The 27,015-nt window shown below is 47.4% G+C and overlaps 1 protein-coding gene across 1 annotated transcript in view; it reads right to left on the minus strand.

The window, feature by feature from the left end:
- The window catches only part of CACNA1A (calcium voltage-gated channel subunit alpha1 A), a 304,210-nt gene extending 289,164 nt beyond the window's left edge, over positions 1–15,046 (minus strand). Inside the window, exon 1 of the mRNA XM_059696565.1 lies at positions 14,797–15,046. The gene's annotated coding sequence lies outside the window, so the exon portion shown is untranslated. The remainder of the gene's footprint in view (positions 1–14,796) is intronic.
- Between the last annotated feature and the right edge of the window lie 11,969 nt (positions 15,047–27,015).

Below are 27,015 nucleotides of genomic sequence, written 5' to 3' on the forward strand. Positions count from 1 at the left end.
ATTTTACATCAATAAAACTGAGGACAGAAGGTAGATTCAAGCTTCATCACTACCTTCAGGAGTCATCCCTCTTCTGCCAAAAAAAAGTTTTTTTTTAATAAAAACAATGCTACATCACCCTGGCTGGTTTGGCTCAGTGGCTAGAGCATCGGCCTGCGGACTGAAGGGCCCCAGGTTCGATTCTGGTCAAAGGCGCATGCCTGGGTTGCGGGCTCGGTCCCACGTGCAGGAGGCAGCCAATCAATGATTCTTTCTCATCATTGATGTTTCTATCTCTCTCTTCCTCTCCCTTCCTCTCTGAAATCAATAAAGAATATATATTTGAAAAAAAAACCAATGCTACATCATTGATTGTCATCTGGTAGTAACATAAGGGTAATGAGAGCAACATGAATAAATGTTTAAGAACTATACTCCCAGCAAAGGACACCCAAGAAACACAAGCTGTATTGCTTCTCAACCATTTCTCGCTTCCTTCGTCATTTCCAATTGGAGACGCTTGGGAGCAGAGTAACAGTATCTCCTTTCAGCATGACCCAACAGCGACACGGCCCTCTGCCCGCATGCTCACCTGCTCAGCAAGCCACACCCGAACCTGAGGTCTATTTTGCAAGGATCTGAAGATGAGGTTGATGGGCCGCACCATCACCTTCTGTACTTTGTGGCCCTGGCCATGGTACACCTGCTAGCTAACAAAGACCACCCCCAAAAATATTCTTACTGCATCAACCTCAAAGAGAGACCCCCCAAATAAATAGAGAGAGAGAGAGAGAGAGAGAGAGAGAGAGAGAGAGAGAGAGAGAGAAGAGAGAACCCAGCTGTCAGGTTGGGTGTGCTGTGTAGTATCTACAATTTAGCTAAGACCTCAGAGACCAGGCGCAGTGGGAACACTTTCGTGGAAAAAGATTCAGGCACCTACAGAAAGGGTATTTGTACCTGGGAAGGTGGGAAGAGGAGCAGGAAAGACAAAAGCGAAGACACACACAGCCCAGGTGCCATCTTCTGAGACATCCACACGCTGCGTTTCGCGCCCTGCAGTACAGCACATGGCCCCCAGTGCTAATGGCCGAACCATTTCCCTTCACTCCTTGAGTCAAATCCATCAGCAGGTCCTACCCACTCGCTTCCAAAACACATCCTGAATCCCATCCCCTCCCACCACTGCACAGCCCTCCTCAGCTCTCACCTGCACTGAGGTAGTCGCTTCTCCCAGGCCAGTATCTATTGTTCTCTCTTCCTAGAATGCTGTTCCCCTCATCTCCAGTGGGAGACTGGGAGCCAAGTTCCTCTCATTATTCAGGGCTGTCGCTAAATGCAGGCACACTCCTCACGTCCTCCAATGAGATCTTCCCCGTGGGGACGGTCCCTCTCTGGGACTGGGACTTATGTGTGGGCCTGAATAACAGCTGCCTCCCCCCATAGGCTGAGGATCTTGTTCTGTTTTGTTTGCCATTGTGTCCCTGGCACCTTAAACATTTCTTGCATGAATGAATGAATGAATGAATGGGTTCAGGAAACCATCATCACACACTTTGCAAACAGCTGCCTGAAGTCAAGGACTTCTAAGTACAGAAGGGATAGAGTGTGGTTGGGAGGATGATGTATTCGCTGCCAGGTCTGACCTCAGCACACAATGCACTAGCTGTGTGGTCCCCAGAAAATTACTTAACCCTCGAGTCTTCTAAACAATGTGGGGTGATACCATCGTGGTGGGTCAGGGAGCTTACCAGTGACAAGGCAGCACCCTGAGCACAGCACGGGGCCAGGGAAAGTGTTTGGTCAACACTGGCTCTTGTGTTGATATTGCGGCCGGTGGGCGGAGCCTGGTGGCCATGGGGAGAGGGGACAGCTGCTCTAACAACACCATCTAGTGTGTTCTGCACAGCCCTCGCTGGCAGTTCCACCGGAGCCCCAGCTGTCCTGTGTGTACACACGAGAAACAAAGCTGGCCAACAGGCGCTTCCCAGCCAGGTGTCCCTCCCTGGCACCTGCCAGGCCCCGTGACCAGGTGTGCTATTCCCTTTCTCTGTTTGTCCAACCACAGCACGGAGGACAAAGCACATGGGGTTGGCTTCCCCTAGAAGCAGCCAGGTTTCATGAACAGGCGGTTCCAAGAGAAGACAATGGGGGAAAGCAAATAGAAAAAAATAAGTAGCATTAAGCCTGAGGCCACAGAAAGCCTTGCCGTTAACGCAACAAGAACAGAACTTTCCAGAAGCACCTGTACCCACCACTTCCCCAAATCCAAACGGAAGCCACACCTGAGACGGGGACTGACCCCCAACTCCATGCCTGGACCAGCCTAAGTTGCCATGGCAACCAGATAGTCTCTGCAGGTGCTCCTGATTGATACAGGCTGGTCCAGAAGCTATGGAAGAGGAGCCGGGAGGGGGGGACCCCAGGAAATCTGGGGGACCTCTGTGACCCACCTCATATGGACAGGCCACCAGGCTTCCCCACCCACAGGTGAAACAAATGCTAGTAACTGATGAAGAGCAGCTTTATCTGTGCTGAAAATTAGTAAAAAGATATGGCACTTAGCAAAAGAGTAAAGGAAAAACATTCTCTAAAACTTTGCAAGTTCACACATTAGAAATACACACAATACTCCTAAGGAGAGGATGGGAACTCAGAAGTCCTTCATCCAGGAAATAAAAATAAGGCCAGCCCTGGCCAGTTGACCAGTGGTTAGAGCATCCGCCCGTGGCCTGAAGGGTCTCAGGTTCGATTCCCGAACAAGGGCACATACCTCGGTTGCAGGCTCAATCCCCAATCCCGGTTGGGGCGTGTGTAGGAGGCAACCAATCGATATGTCTCTCTCACATCAATGTTTCTCTCTCCTCTCTTTCCTCCCCTCCACTCTCTCTTTAAAAAAAAAAAAATCAATGCAAAAATAATATCCTCCGGTGAGGATCAAAACAATAATAATAATAAAATAATAAGGCCAGGCAGGCATACGTGACCCTGCAAACCTTCGATTTATTCACTGGTGTGGGAGGATGTCTTTTTCTCCCTGTCTGAGAGGAAAATTTAGAAAAATGGCCAGGTAATTAGACTCCTGAGTTCATGTGGCCGCTGAAAGGTAGGTTCATAAAGCTCTTTTTATAGTAGCTCGAAAGAGGAGACAAACCAAAGGTCCACCAACAAGAAAATAGAAAAATAAACTGTGGTTCATTCATACAACAGAATGCAGCACAGCAATGAAAAAGGATGCGTTACAGGCCACAATGTGATGGGCCCCCCAGACAGACGCAGGGCCAGGGCCCACGGTGCCATTCCCTTGACATGAACCTCAAAAACAGACAAAACGAATCGACTATGAAGAGGGTCAGAGTACTATTGGCCTTGGGGACGATGGGGTGTCGACTGGGTTGAAACACAAGGGAGCCAGCTTGTGGGATCACCAGGTAAAATACAGGATACCCGGTTACATGGGATACACATTGTCTACCTGAAATTCAAATTTAACTGGATGTTCTATATTTATTTTTTTAATATATTTTATTGATTTTTTACAGAGAGGAAGGGAGAGGAATAGAGAGTTAGAAACATCAATGGGATAGAAACATTGATCAGCTGCCTCCTGCACACCTACTACTGGGGATGTGCCCACAACCAAGGTACATGCTCTTGACCGGAATCGAACCCGGGACCCTTGAGTTCGCAGGGTGAAGCTCTATCCACTGAGCCAAATGGGTTAGAGCTCTATATTTATTTTTATTTGCTTAGCCTGGCAACCCACCTGGGGTATGGGTCCCTGACACCTTAACCCTTTGTACGCCATAAGCGCCTGTAGATGCTTTAAAATCATTTTTTTTTTCATGAGAACTTTCAACTGAAAATATTCAAGGACACCCGAATTGTGAGTGATATATTTCTTTTTATAATATTCATTGCAAATTGATTTTTTTAAATTAAATTCAAAGTATCGTGGCATGTGGGGATGGTTTCCATTTTGGACACGTGGCAGTTAACTGGTTAAATACTCCTTGCATGAATGAATGACTCGACCTGGCGATGGACACAGTACACATACATGTGTAAAAATTCGTGTCAGCATTTTCCTGCATGTTTGTGACATCACAGCAAATATTTTTAAAGCTAAAATAATCATACTAGCCCTAACCGGTTTGGCTCAGCGGATAGAACGTCCGCCTGCGGACTGAAGGGTCCCAGGTTTGATTCCGGTCAAGGGCATGTACCTTGGTTGCAGGCACATCCCCAGTAGGAGGTGTGCAGGAGGCAGCTGATCGATGTTTCTCTCTCATCGAAGTTTCTAACTCTCTATCCCTCTCCTTTCCTCTCTGTAAAAAAAATCAATAAAATATATTTAAAAATAAAATAAAAATAAAATAATCACACTAAATTCAATAAAAGGAATAGATATGCCCTTCCTCCCTACAACACAGTTTTGAATTGGGAAGAAAAGGAAACATAGGCCAGGTCTCCCCACCTACACACAAGTCCCAGAGGAAGTGGGAACCTACTTCCTCATGTTAAAGGTGAGCCTGAGATTCAGAGAGGAGCAGTGGCTGCCCCAAGGTCCCACAGTCCGGAGCAGACAGGTCAAGGATCTGGATCCGGGGCTTGGGGGACTTCCAAGGCCTCCCGCTGAGGTCTGACCCAGAGTCTGACAAAGAGCATTTGTCTTGCCAGACACACTTTCCCGAAACATAGACAATCCGTGAGAGACAGCATTTTGTCCCCCATGATTTTGGCACCTGATTGGGTTACATTACATGGCAAAAGGGACTCTGCTACTGAAATTGGGTTATGTATTTTAAGATCGGGAGAGTATCCTAGATCAGTGGTCGGCAAACTGCGGCTCGCGAGCCACATGCGGCTCTTTCGCCCCTTGAGTGTGGCTCTTCCTAAGCCTTAGGAGTACCCTAATTAAGTTCATAACAATGTACCTACCTATATAGTTTAATTTTTAAAAATTTGGCTCTCAAAAGAAATTTCAATCGTTGTACTGTTGATATTTGGCTCTGTTGACTAATGAGTTTGCCGACCACTGTCCTAGATGATTCCGGCTGGTTTTGAGATGGAAACTACAAGCCACGGAATGCTAGCAGCTTCGAGAAGCTGAGAGCCACCTCCAGGAGACAGCCAGCAAGGACACAGGACCCCAGTCCAGCAACAGCCTGAATGAATGAGAACACGGATTCTCCCATGAGCCTCCAGAAAGGCACACAGCCCATCCACACCCTGATTACAGCCGAGCCAAGACTACCAGAACTCCAACCTATGGAAGCCATGGGATAGTAAATGAGGGTCATTGTTAAACCTTTCATTTTGCGGTCATTTGGTATGGCAGCAACAGAAATACAATCCTATTCACATAAAATAAATTTTTTACAAGCATGGAATTTGTGAAATTATATATATGCATATAAATACATAAATATATGTATATAAGTATATAGAAATAAAAGTCTGCAACTCTTTTCGCACTGAATAATGTATCTTAGGCAACATTCCACACCAGTTCCTATAATATTTTCTAATGATTCTATAGAATATACCTAGCCTGGACACCTGGGTTTTTTTTTTTTATCTTTGGCTATTCTCCAAAATGTTGCATCCACCATGTTGTACATAGATTTCCGTGAATTGTTACAAGTATTTCTGTAGAATGAATTCCTAGAAATAGCACCGCTACTTCAAAGGGTGTGCACATTTTAAAATTTAACAGGTAGTGCCACCAAAATCAAGGCCACATGCTGGTGAATACACAGTGGTCAGGGGCTAAACCCCCAGCTCCTCCTGAATTGGTGCAGCCATCTGATTCATTCTCACCTTTGCATGTGAGCAGAAGTGAAGAGTCAAAGCAAGCATGCCCTCAAGACCATTCCTTTCTCCTCCTCTGGCTGGACATGGAAGACACTAAGGGCCCTGAAATCGTGGGAGTCAGGGTCCTTGAATCACCGTGTGGAGGAGGAGAGCCATCTGCTGACCAGAAACACCCTTCCAGGGCCATCAGGTGAGTTAGAAACACATTTCTGTTGTGATTAATCTTTCATCCAATTGAGGGCCTATTTGTTACAGCAGCCTTCCTGTCTTAGTCCAGCTCAGGCTGCCATAAGAAAATACCATAGCCCTAACCGGTTTGGCTCAGTGGATAGAGCATCGGCCTGTGGACTCAAGGGTCCCAGGTTTGATTCCGGTCAATGGCATGTACCTTGGTTGCGGGCACATCCCCAGTGGGGAGTGTGCAGGAGGCAGCTGATCGATATTTCTAACTCTCTATCCATTTCCCTTCCTCTCTGTAAAAAATCAATAAAATATATTGAAAAAAGAAAATACCATAGACTGAGTGGCTTAAACAACAGACAGTTCTTTTCTTGCCATTCTAGAAGCTAGAAGTCTGAGACCAGGGTGCCAGCCTGGTCAAGTTCCTGGTGAGGTCTCTCTTCCCAGGTTGCAGACAGCCACCTTCTTGCTGTGTCCTCACATGGAGAAAAAAACAGAGAGGAAGTTCTCTGGTGTTTCTTCTTAGCACGGCACTGATCCCATCATGGGGAAACCACCCTCATCTGCCCCTGATGACCTCCTGTCTCCACACTGCAGGTTAGGGCTTCACTATATGAATTTAGGGGCAGCCTACCACAATTCCCTAACTAATGCACTACTTGATGGAAGCAACACTGGTTTCATTTAATGAATATTTTCCTGGCGTTTTGCAAGCTTATTGTCTCAGGGGAATATACACAGGGGTGAAGTCCTGTTGAGAACACCAAAGTGTTTGCTTAAAAGAGAGCTAAAAGACAGCATCTCCGCATGAAATCATTTCCTCTCACCTATTCCCTCTTGTTCTCTCCCCAGCCTTTGTTCTCTTTCTTCCACTAGTTGTTTGAGCTTTCCTGGGCAGTCTCCCTCCTGCCTGTCTTGTCCTATGTGCTAAGACCTCAGTCAGTGAAGCCCCTTAATCAGGCCCTGGACAAAACAGAGGGTTGCTAAGACCCCTGGAAATGGTATCCTCTACTGAGTTCCAGGCGAAGGGTGTGAAATTCAGCAGAGCGTGTCTAACAGCTGGGGTGAAGATAACTTAAATGTCATTTTTAACCAGCCTTCAAATGCATTTGTCATCTTCCGCAGGATGTTTTATTTGGCTGATAACAGAAGTGATTTCTGGGCCCTGAACAAACAATCTCCAGAGCAGGTAACCGGGTCTGGGGTGAGTGTGAAGGCTCCACCTAGAAGTAAAAGCTTATAACAGGGAGCAATAAACGCAAAAATCAATAAGTGGGACATCAAACTAAAACACTTTGGTTCAGCAAAGGAAACCACCAGAAAAATGAAAAGGCAACCTGCAGAGTGGGAAAATAACTTGCAAATCATATAACAGATAAAAGGATAGTATCCAAAATACCTAAAGAAATATAACTCGTCCTGGCTTGTGTTGCTCAGTGGTTAGAGTGTCAGCCCATGCACTGAAAGGTCTCAGGTTCAATTTCTGGTCAAGGGCAAATACCTGGGTTGCAGGTTCAATCCCTGGCCTTGGTCAGTGTGCGGACAGGATGCAATCAATCAATGTATCTTTCCCACATAGATTTCTCTCTCTCTCCTTCTCTCCTCCCTGCCTCCCTTCTACTCTCTCTAAAAATCAATGGAAAAATATCCTCGGGTGAGGATTAACCAAAAAATAAACAAATAAATAGAACTCATATAACTCAATAGCAAAACAAACAAACAAACAAAAAAACACAACAACAACAACAAACAATTCAATTAATGGGTAGAGGACATTTTTCCAAAGAAGACATCCAAATGGCCAACAGGTAAATGAAAGGTATTCAGTATCACTAATCATCAGGGAAATGCAAATCAAAACCACAATGAAAGACTACCTCACACCTGTTACAATGGGTGTCATCAAAAAGATAAGAGATTAGCCCGGCCGGTGTAGCCCAGTGGTTGAGTGATGACCTATGATCCAGGAGGTCGTGGTTCAGCTCCTGGTCAGGACACATGCCTGGGTTGTGGGCTCGATCCCCAGTATGGGGTGTGTGGGAGGCAGCTGATCAATGATTCTCTCTGATCACTGATGGGTCTATCTCTCTCTCCCTCTCTCTTCCTCTCTGAAATGAATAAAAATATATTTTTTAAAAAAGGTAAGAGATTATTAGTGCTGGTGAGGATGTAGAGAAAAGGGACCTGTGCATTGTTGGTGGGGATATAAATTAATAACAGGGAAATAACCCAAGTGTCCACTGATGGATGAATGGATAAACAAAATGAGTATCTATATATATATAAAAGCCTAAGCAACCAGCCAACTGGCTGGTAGCTATGGTGCACACTGACCACCAGGGGGCAGATGCTCAGCACAGGAGTGGAAACCACAGGAGCGGAAACATGGACCAGACTGATGAATCTCAGAGGAAAGGGGGAGGAGGGAGGACGGGAAGAGATTAACCAAAGATCTTATCTGCATACTAGAGGCCTGGTGCACAGATTCATGTACCCTTGGGGTCCCTCAGCCTAGCCTGTGCCCTCTCGCAATCCGGGACTCCTCAGGGGATGTCGGAGAGCAAGTTTTGGCCTGATCCCCGCAGGCCAGGCCTCTCGCAATCCGGGACCCCTTGGGGGATGTCGGATGAGTGAAATAAGCCAGATACAAAAGGACAAATACTGTATGATTCTAGTTGTATGAGGCACCATGAATAGTAAAATTCATAAAGACAGTAGAATGGTAGGTACCAGGGGCTGGGGGTGGTGTGGGAGTTAGTGTTAAATAGGGACAGCGTTTCAGTTTGGGAAGATGAACAAATTCTGGAGATGGATGGTGAAGATGGTGGCGCCATAATATATATGAATGTACTTAATACCACTGAGAAATGGTTCAAAGGGTAGTTCTTTTAAGTGTAAGAAAATAAAAACCTCAACAGAGGATATAGAAACATCATCCCATTCTCTTGAAGGTACTTAAATATTCAGACCACAACCCAAAGCCACCTGTCTGAGGCAGTGGGGACTCACCCCACACCCCACCTTTGCATAGAGAAGCTAAGAGCAAGGTGAAATGAAAAATAAAGTCAAGGTCAGCAAGGAACTCTCATTGCTTGGGGCAAAATCCAGAATTGCCCCAAATATGTGAGAACAAAGCTAAATAAAATGCCAGGCAGATGGCAAAGGCTGAGGACTAGGCTGAGACCAGCATGCCAGAGTAGACCTGAGGATGGCTGCAGAGATCATCCCCCGGTGAGAAGAAACCGTGTCACAGCTGGTCTCGCTTTTCATTTATTTTCTCCCTTGTTGGCTAATCACAGCACAGCAACACACATGCTCCCTCCCACCTGGATGAGCACACTGGATCACTGGATGGTTTTCATTGGTAGCCCCAGGGGAGACTGGAGTGTGGGTGCTGGGCAGGATCCACAGGAGCTATTGAATCTCAAGCTGAATTATTTCTCCCAACTTCAGTTCATAGATCCATTACCTCCCCCATCACACATGCATTCATCCAGCAATATTTATTGAGAATCTACTGTGTGCCTGGCACTGTTTGAGACACTGTTAGACCAGGACCAAGGTTCCTGCCTTCATAGAGCTGACATTCTAGTAGGGGAGACGGACAAGAAACATGATAAACAGTTAAAACATGGAGAATATCGCCCTGGCTGCGTGGCTCAGTTGGTTGGAGCATCAGCCCCGTACACCAAAATGGATACTGGTTCTGTTTCCCATCAGGGCACAAACCTAGGTTGCAGGTTCGATCCCCAAATGGGGCACATATGGGAGGCATCCGGTCAATGTTTCTCTCTTACATTGATGCTTCTCTCTCTCTTGCTCTCTCTCAAAATCAATAAAATATATCTTCACAAGATTTTTTTAAAAAGTAGAATGTCAAAGAAAATGGATGTGGGAAGGGGAAGAAGAATGGGCAGGGGAAGTGAGTTGTTATTTAAGAAGGTGGCCAGAAAAAAGCCCTATTGAGAAAGAAACACTGGAGTAAAGACCTGAAGGAGGTGAGGAGGAGGCCCGAGAGTCTCTGGGGAAGAGCATTTCAGGCAGAGGAACAGCCTGTGCAAAGGCCCTGAAGCAGAAACACGCTTAGTATGTTCAAGGAACAGCAAGGAGACCTGTGTGGCTGGAGCTGAGTGAATGAGGGGACACATAGGAGGTGATGGCAGGGAGGGGACCAGGACAATGGTGCAGGGCCTTGTGGGCCTCGGGAGGACTTTGGCTTTTACTCTGAGTGAGGTGGGAGCCATGGGTGGTTCTAATCAAAGGAGAGATGTGACCTGACACAGGTATCCACAGGTGCACAGTGGTAGTTAAACTTGCAAGAAACCAAAATGCAGTAGAATTGACTACTCCAACCATTGTAGGGCTCCCTCTCTCTCCCACACTCTATTTATTGTCAGGGCCGCTGATCTTACTACTACTTCCTCTCCCACTTGCCCTGGTTCAGGCCCTCATTTGCCCCACCCAGATGGACAGTAACCTTTCCTCCATGTTCATCTCTCCCAGAGCCTCTCGTCCCTCCAATTCATCATAAACTATCAGATGATCCGTTGGCCAGCCCCAAAGGATCCCCCACTTCAAATCCTGAACACGCTCACAACTTCCACACCGCTTTGCCTCCGCCCTGAACGCCCTCCATCTCCCCACCCCCAAATGCAGCATAAAAGATTCTTCTGCTATGAAGCATCCAAGAGAATTCTGCCAGTAGTTATACCCATTGCCTGCCCACGTGTGCCGTGGCTCCCTGCCTCCAACACCTGCCACTCGCTGCATTTGGGCTCATTCTGGCAACGGGAGCAAGGGACAGGCCAGAGCTGCTGGGGAGTCAGTACCCTTGAAAGATCCCAACCAATAGCTGATGGGAGTTGGTGGAGAAATGACCCCAGCTTTGCAGCCAGCCTTCCTGGGCTCAGATCCTACATCTGCCACCTTCTGCTGTGTGACCTTGGGCAAATCACTTCACCTCTCTGGGCTGCAGTTTCCTCATCTATAAAATGAGGATGATAAGAGCAAGTACTTCATAGAGTTGCTGTGGGGATAAAGTAACTTCATTCTACGTAACATGCCCAGAATAGTGTCCCGCACATGGTAAGCCCTAAATACGTGTTTGCTGTTATTATGACTGTGACTACCATTATGATTGTCCTCTCTGCTGAGTCCTCAAAGCCTAGTGCAGTGCCTTGCCAGCAAGAAGGATACATAGTTCTGGCTAAAAGGTAAATCAATGACTCCCCTTGCCTAGGCTGGGCAATATTGCGGCCAGAGCAACATTCCAAACCCTCGGCCTTTATCATTTATCATTCTCTTTTCTCTCGCTCTTAAACTTGCTTGATTCCATCAGCACTGGAAGTTACAAGGAAAAGGACAGATCGCCAGGGAAAGATTTAAACTTCTCCCAGAAGGAGAGTGTTCCTCTTGCATTGCTCCCGTAAACGAAACCGTTACACATCTGCTCTCTGCGATGTTCTCAGCAGGAGCGGGTCAGTCGTTTTGCTTACATGCCACATCTTTAATTTTTCCCCCTTAATTTTTGACTTCTCAGGATTTGGCACTGGTAGGAGTTTCACTGTCTCCCTCACTCATTCTTCCCCTTCAGCCAGCCAGTGGCTCATGTGGTATCAGTGTATTGATATATGAAAACATTAATTCATTACAATGGTAATTATCGGCGCTGACGGCTTTGTTCATTCAATGAATATTTATTGAGTAGCAACTGTGTGCCACCATGAATCAATTATTGTGCATCTTGGGATCTGAACACGCTGGAGAAAAGACACTGCCTCACACTGGGGCTGGAAGAAGTTATAGCGACAGCTTTTGCTGGAGAGAAATGACTGGAGACCAAAAGTGGGAGCCACGTCAGAAAAAAGTGAGTAGCCCTGGCCTCCAGTCCTGAAAAATGTTTGGGGACCAAGAATCCCTGCACCTTGTTCTTGGTCACTAAGAATTAATGTGTGAATTAGGTCTATAATACGGTTCTGCTACTCATGCGTGACCTGCATGATTTAGGGGAGGGGTGGGTGGGACACGTGGAAGACGGGAAGGAAGGACATGTGAACTACAGGAGAAGTCAGAAGTGAATGATGCCAGACACAAAGGCCACCCATCATCCGGTTCCCCGCGTATGAAATACAGAGAACAGGCAAACCCATAGAGACGGAAGGCAGGTGAGTAGTTGCCGGGGCTGGGAGAGGGAAATGGGAGTGACTGCTGTGGGGACCGGCCCTTTATTCAGGTGATGGAAATGTTCTGGAACTAAATAGAGATGATGGTTGCACAACATTGTGAATGTGCTAAGTGCTGTGGAATGGTTCACTTAAAAATGGTAAACTTTACATTGGGTGTACTTTACAATTAAAAATGAAAAGAAATTGGACACACACCCTTGCTCTGGAGAGTAATTTAATAGCCAATATATCAAAATCTAATGTCCTTTTTCTTTCTTTTAAAATTCAATGTAATTGTATCCAGTGACTTTTTTTTAATAGTGTATTTTTTTTCCTTTTTCAAAAAAAAAGGCAACAAGTAATGAATTCAAAAAGAAAGTCAATGAATTTAAAAAGGAACACTTTGTTTATTTGACAAAAAAGTAGCCAAGATTTAGTGAGCCCCTACTATGCACCCAGCACTTGGACTCACCAGGCCAGACCTGCCTGGTGAGTGCCTCCATTGGCTTAGCTGTCAGCCAGAACACTGGGGCCCAGTGACACTCAGGGCTTCCCCGTTCTGACCAGCACAGGGCTTGCCCAGGATCAATTTCAAATGCAGATTCTAACTCAGCAGAGCGGGATTCCCAAGACGGCATTCCCAGAGGGCCCCAGCTGGGCCAAGGTCTGTACTTGCAGGGAAGGGCCTGGGGATTCTGATGAGCTGGCCCTCTCCCTTAGCTCAGTCAGTCCAGCCTCCTCCATCAGATAGGCTTGTCCTTGCCCGAGGGGGCGGGAGGAAATCACCCAGAGCCCTCGCCTGTCTGTCACTGTGAAGAGAGCAGGGTTGAAAGATCCTAGAATAGAATCTCCCTCACTTGCTCTCTGCCACTAAGGGCCCTCTGGTCCTGTAAGCGAACATCTTGAAAAGAATAATAAAGTAAGTACGTAAAACCCGGTGCCCAGCATTTGAGGTCCCAGGGCTGCACGTGACATTACTTTGCAGGTCATTTGCCCAGTAATTTGTTCAATGTCAAATCCACCCTTGGCCTCGGGAACCCTGGTGCTGATCTTTCTGCTTACTTTGGGGGGGGCGGGGGGTGACAGGACTGAGTTAGAGGGAAGCTGAATGAAGCCAGATACAAATGCCACCCATCACACGGTGCCGTGGGTAGGAAATATGGAGAACAGCAAATGTCCCTAGAGTGGCATCTTTATGCATCTCTGCAAATTCCTACATTGTGGAGGGGAAAAGAATATCTGTGGGCATAAACTCGGCTACTAAGAGTCTGGAAAGGGATGCCTTCCTGCAGCCTAGGCTTGGGGTGTTGGTGGGACCAGAGGCCATGGAGGGAGTGAGGGGCCAGCCTGAGCCACAGACACCTCCCGACATCCCCACAAGAGACCTAAGACTATCCCTGAAAGAGCCTGCGTGGGAAATGGTGGGTGGCCCTGAACTTGTGGAATTTGAACAGAAAACTCGGACCCAGCTGGATACCTAGTGGAGACCCCCATCCCACCCACCACACCTTTGTTTGGAGGTAAGGGGGGGCGCAGGTGTGAGCGCCCCTTTTTGAGGGTTCAGCCACAGTGAAGGCAGCACCTCCGGGAAGATGTGCCGTGTTCCTGTATAAATTCTAGTGTAGCTCCTTCTCCCAGTTCAGTCCCTCAGGACGGCCCAAAACAGAGCCCATGGGGAGGGGCAGGGAAGCCCGGGGCCGTGTGCCTCCCCCCTGCGCCCCAGGGGCCCCGCGAGCACGTGCTCTGGGGAGCTGTCAGCGGCGGAGCCAGAGGGAGAAGGAGACGGATCCCGCACCCGCCGCCAGTCTTTCTCACTCTAGAGAAACAAAAGCCACCGGAGAGAGTCCACTCGGCCCAAAATAAAAGCAAAGGGAGGGGTGCTCTACAGAGGGGTGTCAAGCGCGGCCCCTGCTTTGCTTGGGCGCAAGGGAAGGGCGAAAATCAAATACTAAACGGAGCAAGCGGTTTCCTAAGACGGTGCCGTTCTTCTCAGCAGCCTAAACCCCATCTGCCACCTCCCTTGTTCCAACACATTCACGCTGCACTGAGCACAGAAAACAAGGCCGGGCCACTTTAGTCTCGGGGACCCCCAAGGCCAGGGGCGATGGGGGAGGGGAGGGATGCAGGCTTCCAAGCCCCGTCACCTGCCCAGCCGGCCTGGGTCTCAAACCAGAAAGGCCAGACTGCAGACCGAGTGAATGGGTGGGGAGGACCTAAAAAAGTAACATTTGCCTTAGGTCAGACGCCGTAACCGCTGGGGAAAGGTCACCCATCCAGGGCGGAGGCATCAAACCTGCAAGGGGCTGAGGGCAGTGGAAAGAAAGTGGAGTTTTAAGAAGGAAAGAAGTATGTGTCGGAAGCCAGGGGTCTGCCTCTCCTCCAACCCCCACCGCCAAGAGAAACTGTTCAGAAAGAGAAGGTGGTTTTTAAGACAGAAACAAGTGAAATCTGGAAATAAACTGCTCCCCCCCCCCCCCACACACACACACACCCCGCAAGAGAAGCTATTCATAATCACCAGAAGCGGGAGACCATAGGTTCCTACCTTTGCTCACGGAGGTAATGTTACAGCAAGAAAATAAAGACTGAACCCCCGGCAGGACCCTGCCCCGTGCCCCCTGCCCCCAGCCTCCCGCCTCGGGGAGCCCCACTCACTCACGTGTATCGCAGGGCTCCGGGCTCCCCTGGTGTGGCTAGTGCGCAGCGCAGCGGGTCCTCCAGGTGCCCCGAGGGTCCCACCTTGTCAGCACCCAGGGGGCCCAGCCGGCTGAAGCCCACGCATCCATTGCCGACCCAAAGCAAAGGGGAAGGGGCCCCCCGAGAGAGGAGAGAGAAGGGGGAATGCCAGAAGCAGCCGTGTTCTGAGCTGAAGGCTCCCCACAAAGGCAGGCGCCAAGCGGGGCTGCTGTGCAAGCTGCCGGGGGAGGGGGGGGGCGCGGGAGGGGGAGGAGGAGGAGGTTTCCCTGATGCTGGGAGGAGGGAGGGGAGGGAAAGCGGCTCAAAAGCTCCTGATCACCTCCAGCAACGTGCTGCACGGGGATCCTGCACGGGGAGGCACCTCCAGCCAAGGGCATGACCCTCCATTGCTGGGGGGGTGGGGGGGCGGGAATCAATTTCTCCCTCTCCTCTATCCCCCCAACACTGTCCCGCTACCTCCCAGCACAGGGCTCTTCTCCCCGGAAGGACGCTGTTGTCCTCCACTCCACCTCAGTCCACACTGGCTTCTCTAAGGAGCAGAGGAAAAGTGGTAACACGTGGGCGCTCGCTCCTCCGCCTCGGGGGTCTGCGGGAGGGCGGAGCGGGCGTGTATAACAGGCCGGTGGGGAAACGCAGCCATGCTTGTCATTTAACCACATCCCCTCCACCAGGTCGCAACCTAAATTATGGATGCCCTGGCCCCCAAAAATAAATAAATGAATCATGAGCGGACAGCTGCTAAGCCCCTCTCTGAGAGTTCCTATTCATCCTCAAAACAGCTTCCCCTCGCCCCCAGCCTCTTTCCTTTGAACAGAAAGGTAAGGGAAACGGAATCGTTCAAGGCAAAAAAGGCAATTGATGGCAAGTTCTTTGGTCTGTCTGCCACTTGTGTAGGCTTAGGACCCAAAAACTGGGGTAACCGTGCCTCTTTGTAAAAGGGGCTCCTTTTAAAGATGAGCCTCCTCTTTTACTTATAAGAGGCATCTGGAGCGCAGAGAGTCCCCATAATTTTCCCAGAACGGAGAGACAAAGTGGGGGGAAAGATCTCATGAGGAAAGTAGCGTCGCTTGTTTGTTTGTTTTTATTGAGATGCAATTGACATGTAACATTGTATTAGTTTCAGGTGTACAACATAATGATTCAATAGTTGTATATATTGCAAAATGATCACAATAAGTCTAAGAGTGGCATTGTTTAAACAGGGAGAATCGAGCTTGGACTGAGTGTTAGGGGATCTTATGGAATTAGTGTTAATTTTGTGAGGGCTTTTGGTAGCATTTTGATTGTGTGTGTTTTTAAGTCCTTATCTGTTAGAGATGCAGATTGAAGTATTTATGGGTTAGGTAATATGACGTTCCAGGAAACAACTAAAACATCCATCAACTGATGAATGGATAAACAAAATGTGGTCCCCCATACAATGGAATATTATACAGCCATAGAAAAATGAAGTTCTGATATGTGCTACAACATGGAGGAACCTTGAAAGTATTATGCTAATCAGCGGTTCTCAACCTGTGGGTCGCGACCCCTTTGGCGGTCAAACTACCCTTTCACGGGGGTCGCCTAAGACCATCCTGCATATCAGATATTTACATTACAATCCATAACAGCAGCAACATTACAGTTACGAAGTAGCAACAAAAATAATTTTATGGTTGGGTCACAACATGAGGAACTGTATTTAAAGGGCTAGAAGGTTGAGAACCACTGTGCTAAATTAAAGAAACCAGATACAAAAGACCATAGAGTGTATGATTCCATTGATATGAAATGTCCAGAACAGGAAAATCCATAGAGACAGGAAGCAGATTAGTGGTTGAGGGGGGTGGTGACTGCTAATGGGGACAAGACCTCCTTTTGGGGTGATGGAAATGTTCTGGAACTAGATAGAGGTGATAGTTGCACAACATTGTGAATGTACTAGGAAAGAAAAGGTTAGTTTTATGCGATGTGACTTTAACCCCAATTAAAAATAAGCAACGAAAAAGGTACAGAAAAGTAAAGAGAGCAGAATGTTGCTAATTGAGGAAGCTGGAGGGTGGGGACATGAGGGTCCATTGTATTTTTATTGTATTCGTCTCTCTTCTTTGTGAATGTGTGAATTTTTTTTTTTTTAAGAGATGGGATGTGGGTAGTGGTGGAATAGGAAGAGTGCAGGGATGGAGGGGGCTTCTCTATGGGTGAGTGCACCCCCCGTTCAGCAGCTAGGTGAGCCCCTGGCCTGCAAAGTAAAGGGAAATGAAGGAAGCAATCTCTGGGGTCCAAGGCCTGGGAGAGAAAACTGACCCCGCACCTGTGGATTCTGTGAGACTCGGAAGAGATCACGTTGAAAGGGGGGCCAGGAGAGAAGAATATTTGCTTCTAAAGCATATTTGACCTAAAGCCATCTCTGGGCAGATGTAAGAGAGCTTATCACAGGGGCTCTCTGTGGGGGAGAGGGCCCTGCCTGAGGGGACAAAAATAGAGGGGGCTTTTCCTGCTTACCTTTTTTTTTTTTTAATATATTTTATTGATTTTTTACAGAGAGGAAGGGAGAGAGAGAGTTAGAAACATCGATGAGAGAGAAGCATCGATCAGCTGCCTCCTGCCCATCTCCTACTGGGGATGTGCCCACAACCAAGGTACATGCCCTTGACCGGAATCGAACCTGGGACCTTTCATTCCGCAGGCCGATGCTCTATCCACTGAGCCAAACCGGTTTTGGCTCTGCTTACCTTTTGACACTTAAGGGTTTTTGAACCATGTGAGTACAGTACAAATTAAAATATTAAACTGAAATATGAGATGGTGTATGTCAAGAGATGGTAAAATTTTTCTGTAAAGGGCCAGGCAATAAGTATCTTAAGTTTTGGAGTCATGTGGTCTCTGACATCCACTCAACTCTGCCCCTGTTGAGGCACCAAAAACAACATGGAATGAATGGGCATGGCTGTGTGCCAATAAAACTTTATTTATAAAAACTGATTATTGGGTGAATTTGGCCCCTGGGCTATAGTTTGCTGACTGCTGGTATGTGTAAATTTCTCAGCATCTGCTATATATCAAATGTTTTTCTTAATTCCAGGCTCTGCAAACTGGGTGATCTTGGGCAAGTCACTTAAGCCTCCATCGCCTCAGTTCAAAATAGGAGGATTGTTGTGAGTATAAAATGAGACATCTGAATATTAAAATACAAAAAAATAAATTAATTAAATTAAATGAGATATCTGATATTAAAGTGCATTGTGCACTCTAAAATGCTATGCACTGTAAGTTGTTATTATTGTTATGCCTGAGGCCATAAGTCTATGCAATTAGCATTGAATTTTCCTGTTTTTCAATAACATGACTTGTATGAGTCACCTCACGATGAACACAAATAGCCATCCTGGTTTCCTTAAAAGTCCTTTGAAAATGTTCAAAAGTTCTTCTTTTTCCCTTATGCAAATGAGGCCATCCTGAGTCAGCCACCTTTTAAACTTGTGTCTTTTGCAAGAGTTCGTGACCATGAATAGATTGAACGACCGGCCCCAGTTACTCATTCCTTCCTGCATCCCTGTCTTTGCCATGTTCTCCCAACACAGACTTGAGTCCTCATTCTGCCTCGTGACAATGTGCAGACTATCTCGCCTCTCGGATGCTCCACTATAAACCGCGGTAGCAAGAGCACCTACCAGAAAAAATTATTGTAAAGATTAAATCAAAGTACAGACCGAGAACTTAACAGGGGGCCGGGACACAGCACGCATGCGCTCTATGTTAGCTCTGCTCTCATTGTCGTCGTCATCATCTTCACTTCTTGGAAAAATCCAGAGCAATCGTGAATGATGACAGACAGCCTGTGCTGGAAATCTTGCGCTAGCCCTTACTAGCTCTGTGACTTTTTAAAAAATATGTTTTTATTGATTTCAGAGACAGGAAGGGAGAGGAAGAGAGAAATAGAAACATCGATGAGAGAGAAACATCAATCGGCTCTCCCCAGGGATGGAGCCCGGAACCCAGGCATGTGCCCTGACCGGGAATTGAACCCGTGACCTCCTGGTACATGGGATGATGTTCAACCAACTGAGTCATCCTGGCTGGGCAGTAGCTCTGTGACTTTGAGGAAGCACTCTAAACCCTCGGTACCTCCATTTCTCATCTGTGAGGTGAGGGTGATGATAATATTTATATTACAAGTTTTTGGAAAGTTAACACATACAAAGCACTTGGAACAGTGCCTGACACACAGCACGCTATATAATATCCATCAGGGTCCATTCAGAAAACAGAGGGCATGCAGTTTTCAAACTGGATAACCTGAGAAACATTTAAGAAAATGTACTTACAACAAGAGCAGGGTCAGTGGGATAATGCAGAATCTCCGGGCTAGCAATAGCAGGGAGTTGTTCCCACCCAGGCCCAACTGGGCAAAGAGGGAGCTGCTTCCAGACCCTGAAGACAGAGAGAGAGCTGTGCAGAGAGCAGCCGGAGGAGCTGTGGGCTTCAGTAGGCGGGTGCACACAATCCATGGCAACCTAGAATAGAGGAAGCCAAGAAATAAATTCCCCAACCTCACTCTTCTTTTGTCTTTCATCTGTGAGTGACTCCCATGGGCCGAACGAACTGGAAGCCAGGTGTGATGGTTAATTGTATGAGTCAATTTGACTGGGCCACATGGGGTGCCCAGATACTTGGTTCAACACTATTCTGGGTGTGTCTGTGAAGGTGTTCTCAGGTAAGATTAACCTTTAAATCGGTGGACTTTAAGTAAAGCAGATTGCCCTCTATAAGGTAGGGGGCCTCGTCCAATCAGTTGATGTGGGACTAGAACGAAAGATTGAGCTCCCCCAGAACCAGAGAGATTTTCTCCAGGAGAAGCCTTTGGACTTGAACTGGAACGTTGGTTTTCCCTGCCTTCACTCTCAAATGGAGACATTGGGTCTTTCTGGGTCTCTCGAGCCTGCCAGGCTGCAGACTGGAACAATACTATCCACATCCCTGGATCTCTATTTTTCCCAGCCCACCTCGCTAATTCTAGACTTGTCAGTCTCCATAACTGCCTGGGCTAATTCCTTATAATAAATCTCCTTCTATATATGCACTGGTTGTTTCTCTGGAGAACCCTGACTAATACACCCGGAGACAAAATAGCCCAGTGATGTCATCCTGATAGGTCAACCTCCCAGGGCACAGAGCAGGATGGAGAAGGGGGAGGGGGAGCTGGGTGGCCAATGGACTTTACTCATTTTTCTTTAGCCAGTTTTCAGTTGCCCTTGCATCATCAGTGACTGTCTGAATCCTGGGATCCAGATCATTTTTCTCAGCCGTCTGTCTGCTTGACCTGATTTTTTTTCTTTTCTGGATATCAAAGGAAACAAAAGGGGAAAATAGATTCTCCCAGGAATCCCCAGGAAACTTTAAGGGCTGTCCTACCTACATATTTACATCCTTAGTGACATCTGTTTTTGAGCCAGTTTGCCCACGAGAAGTGGGCCATACCTATACCATGTACATTCTCCCGATTATATTTCTCTTGCCCAAAAGAGCAGACAGCTGGCTGGACTTACAATGACCTCCAGGGTGGCGGAGTTCTCTCTGAGCCCAACCGCTGATGCTGCACACACAGGGCTCTGCTGGGAAATGTGACACCGTCCACCATGTACACACTGAACACCTTCACCATCCGCCAGCAAGAGAATTGCTGCTTCTATACCCTGGGCAAAGTCCAATTACCTGGCAACAGCGAGGGGTGGGCAATCAGGAGAGAGGAAAGCAAGAGACACACATGTGAGATAAAAGGTCCTCACTCCTTGCCTATGTGAGCCAATTATTTAAACCAAGAAAGGACACACAGTGAAGGTATCCAAGTTCTGAAGTCCAATCTGCCTGTGCTCAGACCTCAGCTTTGCCACGTCCCCCTTCCCCTGTTTCTGTCGCTGTTTTGGCATCCTAGGGCAGCCAGAACAAAAGACTGCAACTGCATGGCCTAAACAGTAAGGATGCATTTGCCCATGCTGCTGGAGACTAGCCGTCCAAAATCAAAGTGTCGGCAGGGCTGGTTCCTCCTGCGGGCTGTGAGGGAAGGATCTGCTCCAGGCCTCTCTCCTTTAGCTTGTAGATGGCTCCCAGGATGTTCTCCCTACACAGTAGCTGTGTCCAGGTTGCCGGAGTCCATTCATTGTCTTCACTAGCTGAGTTTAGACAGAGACCCCCAAAAGCTTTGAAGTCCTAGCAAAGGTCAGGACTGCGCACCACCCAGTTAATCTAGGAACCACCCAGTTAATTTAGGTAATAATAGTTGAAGCATCATCCCCACCTTAGTTCACTTAATTCCTTAGATACTTGTGTAGATCCTTGTTGATTATTGTTGATCAGATACTCTGCCCATTCCTGGAAATCATCTACTGATGAGCTAATTAGATACTCTGTCTATTCCTGGAAATTGTCTGCTGATCTGTGTGTCATTGAAACCTCCTTACCCTAAGGGCTACTCCAGATCAATAAAAGACTGGAGCGGCCTGAGCAGCGGTGGAAGTCCTTCGGGACTTGCCCGCCTGGTCCCCCAATATTGCAAAATTATCTCGTGTCATTTCTCTCTCATTTGTGTGCGGCCCCTCTTTCAGATACCGAACCCTACTCCACGCAAAACGTGGAGGGAGTCTTACACGTCACAGGTTTCCCCCCCGTTTTTTAGGGACACTGGTCATAGTGGATTAGAGCCCATCCTAATGACTGCGTTTTAACTACAGTTGACTTTTGGAGAACACAGGTTTGCACTCTGGGGCTCACCTTGACTCTACTCATAAGTGGGCCCACACAGTGCAAACCAGCGTTGTTCAAGGATCCACGGTATTTTTGAACTAAGGTTGGGAACCTTCATATGCAGAGGACTGACTTGAGTTATATGTGGATTTTTTTACTTTGCAGGTGGCCGGAACGATTAAGCCCCTCATTGTTCAAGGGTCAACTGTAATTACATTTGCAATGACCCTGTTTCCAAATAAGGTCACAATCTGAAGTTTGGACATTAACCTAAGTCCTGTGTTTGGGGGCACTATAGACTGAATGTTTGTATCTCCCCGAAAATGTATATATGTTGAAATCCTACCCCCCAGTGGGATGGTATTAGGAGGAAGGGCCTTTGGGATGAGTGTCTTTATATAAGAGACACCCCAGAGAGCTCCTTTGTCCCTTCTGCCGTGTGAAGACCCAGCAAGAGGACACCATCTGTGGACCAGGAAGTGAGTCCTCTCCAGACATCAGATACGCTGGCACCTTGATCTTGGGCATCCGGTCTCCAGAACTGTGAAATAGGAATGTCTGTTGTTTATAAGCCACTCTACCTGCGGTGTTCTGTTATAGCAGCCTGAACAGACTAAGACAGGGGAGACACAATTCAACCCACGGCAATGACTTCATCTCAATCTTAGTTTCTTCCCTATAAAATAGGTTAAGAATGTTGAACAGGCTAATCTTCTTGATGAAATGATTATAAAATAAGTAAGCACTTTAAGTTGTGTTCAGCATAGGGTGGGTCCTCAAAAAACATCAGGCTAGCAAAAGACCTTCTGAAGACTTCCAGATGGAGCCTGATGGTGGGAGGGACATGGAGAAAAGCCTGCTGCTAGATCAAGTAGGGGTAACTCATTGCAATAAACTTTATTGAAATGTTTATTACCCTAGGATACAATGCACCCATCTGAAGTGTACAGTGTGGTGAGTTTTGACTAATGTATACACCATGTAACCACCACTACCATCAAGATTCAGAATATTTCCATCACCACAAAAGGTCCCTCATGCCACTTGCAGTGAACACCCCATCCCTGTCCCCAGACAATCGCTGATCGGTTCACTGTCACCGTGGATTAAATTCACCTATTCTATAATTCTATAGAAACAAACCCATACAGTATGCCCTCTTTTGTGTCTGGCTCCTTTCACTCGACACAATGCTTTTCAGATTTGTCTGTGTTGGTCTGTTTATTAGTTTCTGTTCCTTTCTATTATATTTCATTGTACGAATAGACCACAGTCTGTCCCCTCACCTGGTGTGTTGCCTGTGAATAAAGCTTCTATGAACATTCATGTACAAGCCTTTGTGTGGACACGTATTTTCATTTATCCTGGGCAAACACCCAGGAGTGGTATTGCCGGATCATCTGTTGTTTAACTCTGTAAGAAGCTACTAGATTGTTTTCCACCAGCAGTGGGCATGTCACTCCCCAGCCTCACCAGCACTTGGTACTGTCCGTTTGCCCTTTTGATGGTAGCCATTCTAGTGGCTGTGTAGTCAAATCTCCTTAGGGTTTTCATTTTCTAGTGGTTAATAATGTCATACACATATACCTGCATTCGTAAACTCTAAAGAAATAAAGGGGTGCACAAAATTCAAAGAAGGGAGAGTTGAGAGTCATGTTACCGGAAAGGGGACCTGGCCCAGAGCAGGCTAACCTGAGGCCGGCTGGTAGTGTGTGGGTTCTTGACTTTGTACAGGAAAGATTTCATAATACGGGTCCAGGTCATTTGGAGCGTACATTTATTAAAGCTGAGGACAGTAAAACAAAGAAGGGCCTAGGATAGAAGAAGCAACAGGAGAGAGCAAAGGTGTGGCTGCTGTCAGCTCACTGGAAAGTCAGAGAAAAGGGGGCCTGGGAGACAGGTTCAAGGGGCTGGACCAGGATGAGCTGCCACTGCCCATGGCTCCCCTGGTTGCAAGTCAAGTGGGGTCCCTTAGAGTTTAGCAGATGCATGCCTATGGGAGAAGAGGAAGGGGAGGCACAGGTGTGATCCTGGAAGGGAGAGCAAGCCCTGGGTCCTTAGTCTTGAGGGTGTAAAAGTCTGGGAGTTGAGGGGGGATCCTAGGGGAGGGTCCAATAGAATACTCACCAGCTTCTCCAGGTGTGCCCTTTCAGGATCATGGTCTCCACTCATCGGTAGATGCCAGGGCAAGGGGTCTGAACCACATGACCAGCAACATGCCAGGGGAGGAAAGGCCACCATGGGGGCAAAGTCCAGCACCAGTTTTGCCTGTTGCTAAGGAACCTGGGGCTTTCTTCCCTGGTGACCGTATGTATCTGGCTGTAAATTGCCTGGCCAGTTTGTTCAGCTGTCAGTGTCAGTTTCCCCATTCCAAGGAATTGCCAAGGAATTTCCCAGCCTCTTACCAACCTGCCTCAAGTCAGGAGGTAGGCATGTGAGATGGTGCTGAGAAAGATTGTAGAGCATAAGGGGGGAATGTACTGGAAGGTTTTACTGACCCTACAGGGCAAGAGATGAGACTTCATGTCCTTGGGGAATAGGTGGTGACGAGGCATTGGCATTCTCTACACAGAGCTGGGACTCTGGTAGGACCACACCCGAGGGAATGGGCACGAGGAAAACTTTCTGCCAGCTCAGGGAGACTACAGGAAGATTGTACATTTTAAAACATTTTTTTATAATATCCAGTGTGGGCTAGGCTATTATAGGGAAAACGGGCATTAATTTATGCTGTGATGGGCATAAACATTGTTAAAAACTTTTGAGAGGGCAAAGTTATATCAATCTTACTAGCATTCATATTATTTAAAATCTAAACATGATGCTATTATTTATTTGGAATATTTCAGAAGTATGTAATAGAAACTAAAGGTAGTTTAAGCAAAATGATGGTGATGATGATGATAGATGGGAAGGGATGTGTCATACCTAAGATAATACAAGATAAAGTGTCAAACAGGCCTCACAGGACGTAGGGCCAGTCATCAAAAAGTCATCAGAGCCCTAGCCGGTTTGGCTCAGTGGATAGAGCGTCGGCCTGCAGACCAAAGGGTCCGGTTTCAATTCCGGTCAAAGGCTCGTACCTTGGTTGCAGGCTCCTCGTCAGGCCGGGGCCTGGTTGGTGCTCCTGCACGAGGCAACCAATCAATGTGTTTCTCTCACATCAATGTTTCTCTCTATCTTTCCCTCTCTCAACATCTACACATTGGCTTTGATTTTCCTGCTCTGCATCCATCCACATATTCGTGCTCAAATATTCATTGAGCGACTACCACATGATGGCAAAATATATAACACTGTGGTCACCTTTGTGACAGGCAGGCCTGGCTCTGCTTTTTTCTGACTATGTGCTCTTGGGCACTGTTTTTAATCTCTCTAGTCTCAGTTTTCTAATCTGTAAAATGGGAATAATCGTGGGAGTTGGATATAGGGCTGGTGTGAGAAAATGAGGTAATAAATGCATAGTGTCTGGAAGACAGTAAACACTCAATATGGTTAGTTATTATTAGTTTCTTGCACTCAGTATGTTGGGAATAAATTAAGAGTGATCCCCTTCCCATTGTGCTTACAATCAAGAGATCATCCTAGGTTAAACCAAAGAAACTTTTAGTCTCAATTCCAAAGGAGAGTAAAGGCTCTGAAACAGCCAGTTGGGGTGAGGTGCTCTTTCCAATCCAATCAATCGTGGCTGGGCAAGGAAGGAGGGAGAAGCAATCACGTTGTACAGACATGGCTTTCTGGCCTGTTTCTCTGGATGGGAGAAGAATTCCCAAAGAGGCCAAAACCGGTTTGGCTCAGTGGATAGAGTGTCAGCCTGCGGACTGAAGGGTCCCAGGTTCGATTCCGGTCAAGGGCATGTGCCTGGGTTGCGGGCATATCCCCAGTGGGAGATGTGCAGGAGGCAGCTGATCGATGTTTCTCTCTCATCGATGTTTCTAACTTTCTATCTCTCTCCCTTCCTCTCTGTGAAAAATCAATAAAATATATTTAAAAAAAAAAAAAAAAGAATTCCCAAAGAGAAGGGTGGAGAGAGGTCATTGCACTACGTATAGACAAGCAGATACTCCAAAAGGTGTCCACTACAATAACCAGTATCTCAGCCCTTCATTTCCAACGTTAGCTGAAACCTCGAGAGACGATTTCACAAATGTTCAGAAAAGCCTTCCATCAGTTACCTATCGCCAAGATAATGATGTGTAACAAATAAGCACAACAACAACAAGTGGCATACCACAGGAAGTTTGTTGCTTGTACATCTGGAGTCAGTGGAGAATCAGTTTTGCTGATCTAAGCTAGACTTGCTCACAAGTCTGGTGGTTGGCTGGCTGCCCTTGGGATGACAAGGGCAACTTGGTTACACTCCACATGTCTCTCATCCTCCAGCATTCTAGCCCAGGCCCGTTCTCATGGTGATGACAGTGCTGCAAGGGCAAGTAAGCCCAGTCGCATAGGCACCTTCCAAGCATTTTCTTACCAACACTAGGGGCCCAGTACACAAATTCGTGCACCCTGAAAGGAACTGTGGGACACAAGGCTTTGGTAAGCACAGGCCCATCCTTCATGCCCCTGCCTGGCCCTTCCGGCCACGGCCCCCGGTCCCCTGTCTGCCAGCAGCCCCACTCCTACTGATGGCACCGGCCCCACTCGAACCCGCTGATGGTGCGGAGCGTTTAGGGCCGGCACCAGCAGCAGGTGCAAGTGGCGGCTGCTGCCCCAATCGCCCCTCAGGAGCAGGGGGAAGTGGAGAAGCCCTCAGGGGTGAACTGGGCCGGCAGCCGCCGCTCACACCCACTGATGGCACCAAGTGATTGGTACTGGCGCAGTGCACCAGCTGCGGGTGTGAGCGGGACTGGCGCTGGCAGTGAGTGTGAGTGGCAGCTCTGGCACCGGCAGCAGGTGCGAGTGCTGGGCAGGACCACGGCACACAGGAGCAAAGAATTTTTAGTAACCGCCAGAGGCTTGCCCCGATGACAGCGACTGGCACCTGCCTTGGTCTGGAGCCCCCACTCACCTGCTCTACCATCTTGCCTCAGCCATCACCTGCCATGTTCTGCACACGCCCCCTGGTGGTCAGCACACATCATAGGGACCGGTTGTTCCGTTGTTCCAGTTGTTCTGCATTCGGTCTATTTGCATATTAGCCTTTTATTATATAGGATTCCATTGACCCAAAGCAAGTCGCGTGGCCAAGCCTGCAGTCAGAGTGGTAGTGTGCTACAGAGTTAATGGCAAAGGGTGTAGATAGAGGGAGGGGTGAAGAACCGAACCATGTTGGCAACCACCACAAGCATCGTTTGTAAGGGGGGGAAATTTGAAGTAACCTAAACGTTCATCAGCAGAAAATAAATAAATTATGCCACAACATGGAATGGCATCTGTATTAGTTTCCTATTGCTGTGCTAACAAATTACCGCAAGCTTAGTGGTTTAAAACACAAAAATATTGTCTGAAATGG

Source organism: Myotis daubentonii, chromosome 5 (genome assembly GCF_963259705.1).
Source record: "Myotis daubentonii chromosome 5, mMyoDau2.1, whole genome shotgun sequence".
In the NCBI taxonomy this organism is placed as follows: Eukaryota; Metazoa; Chordata; class Mammalia; order Chiroptera; family Vespertilionidae; genus Myotis; species Myotis daubentonii.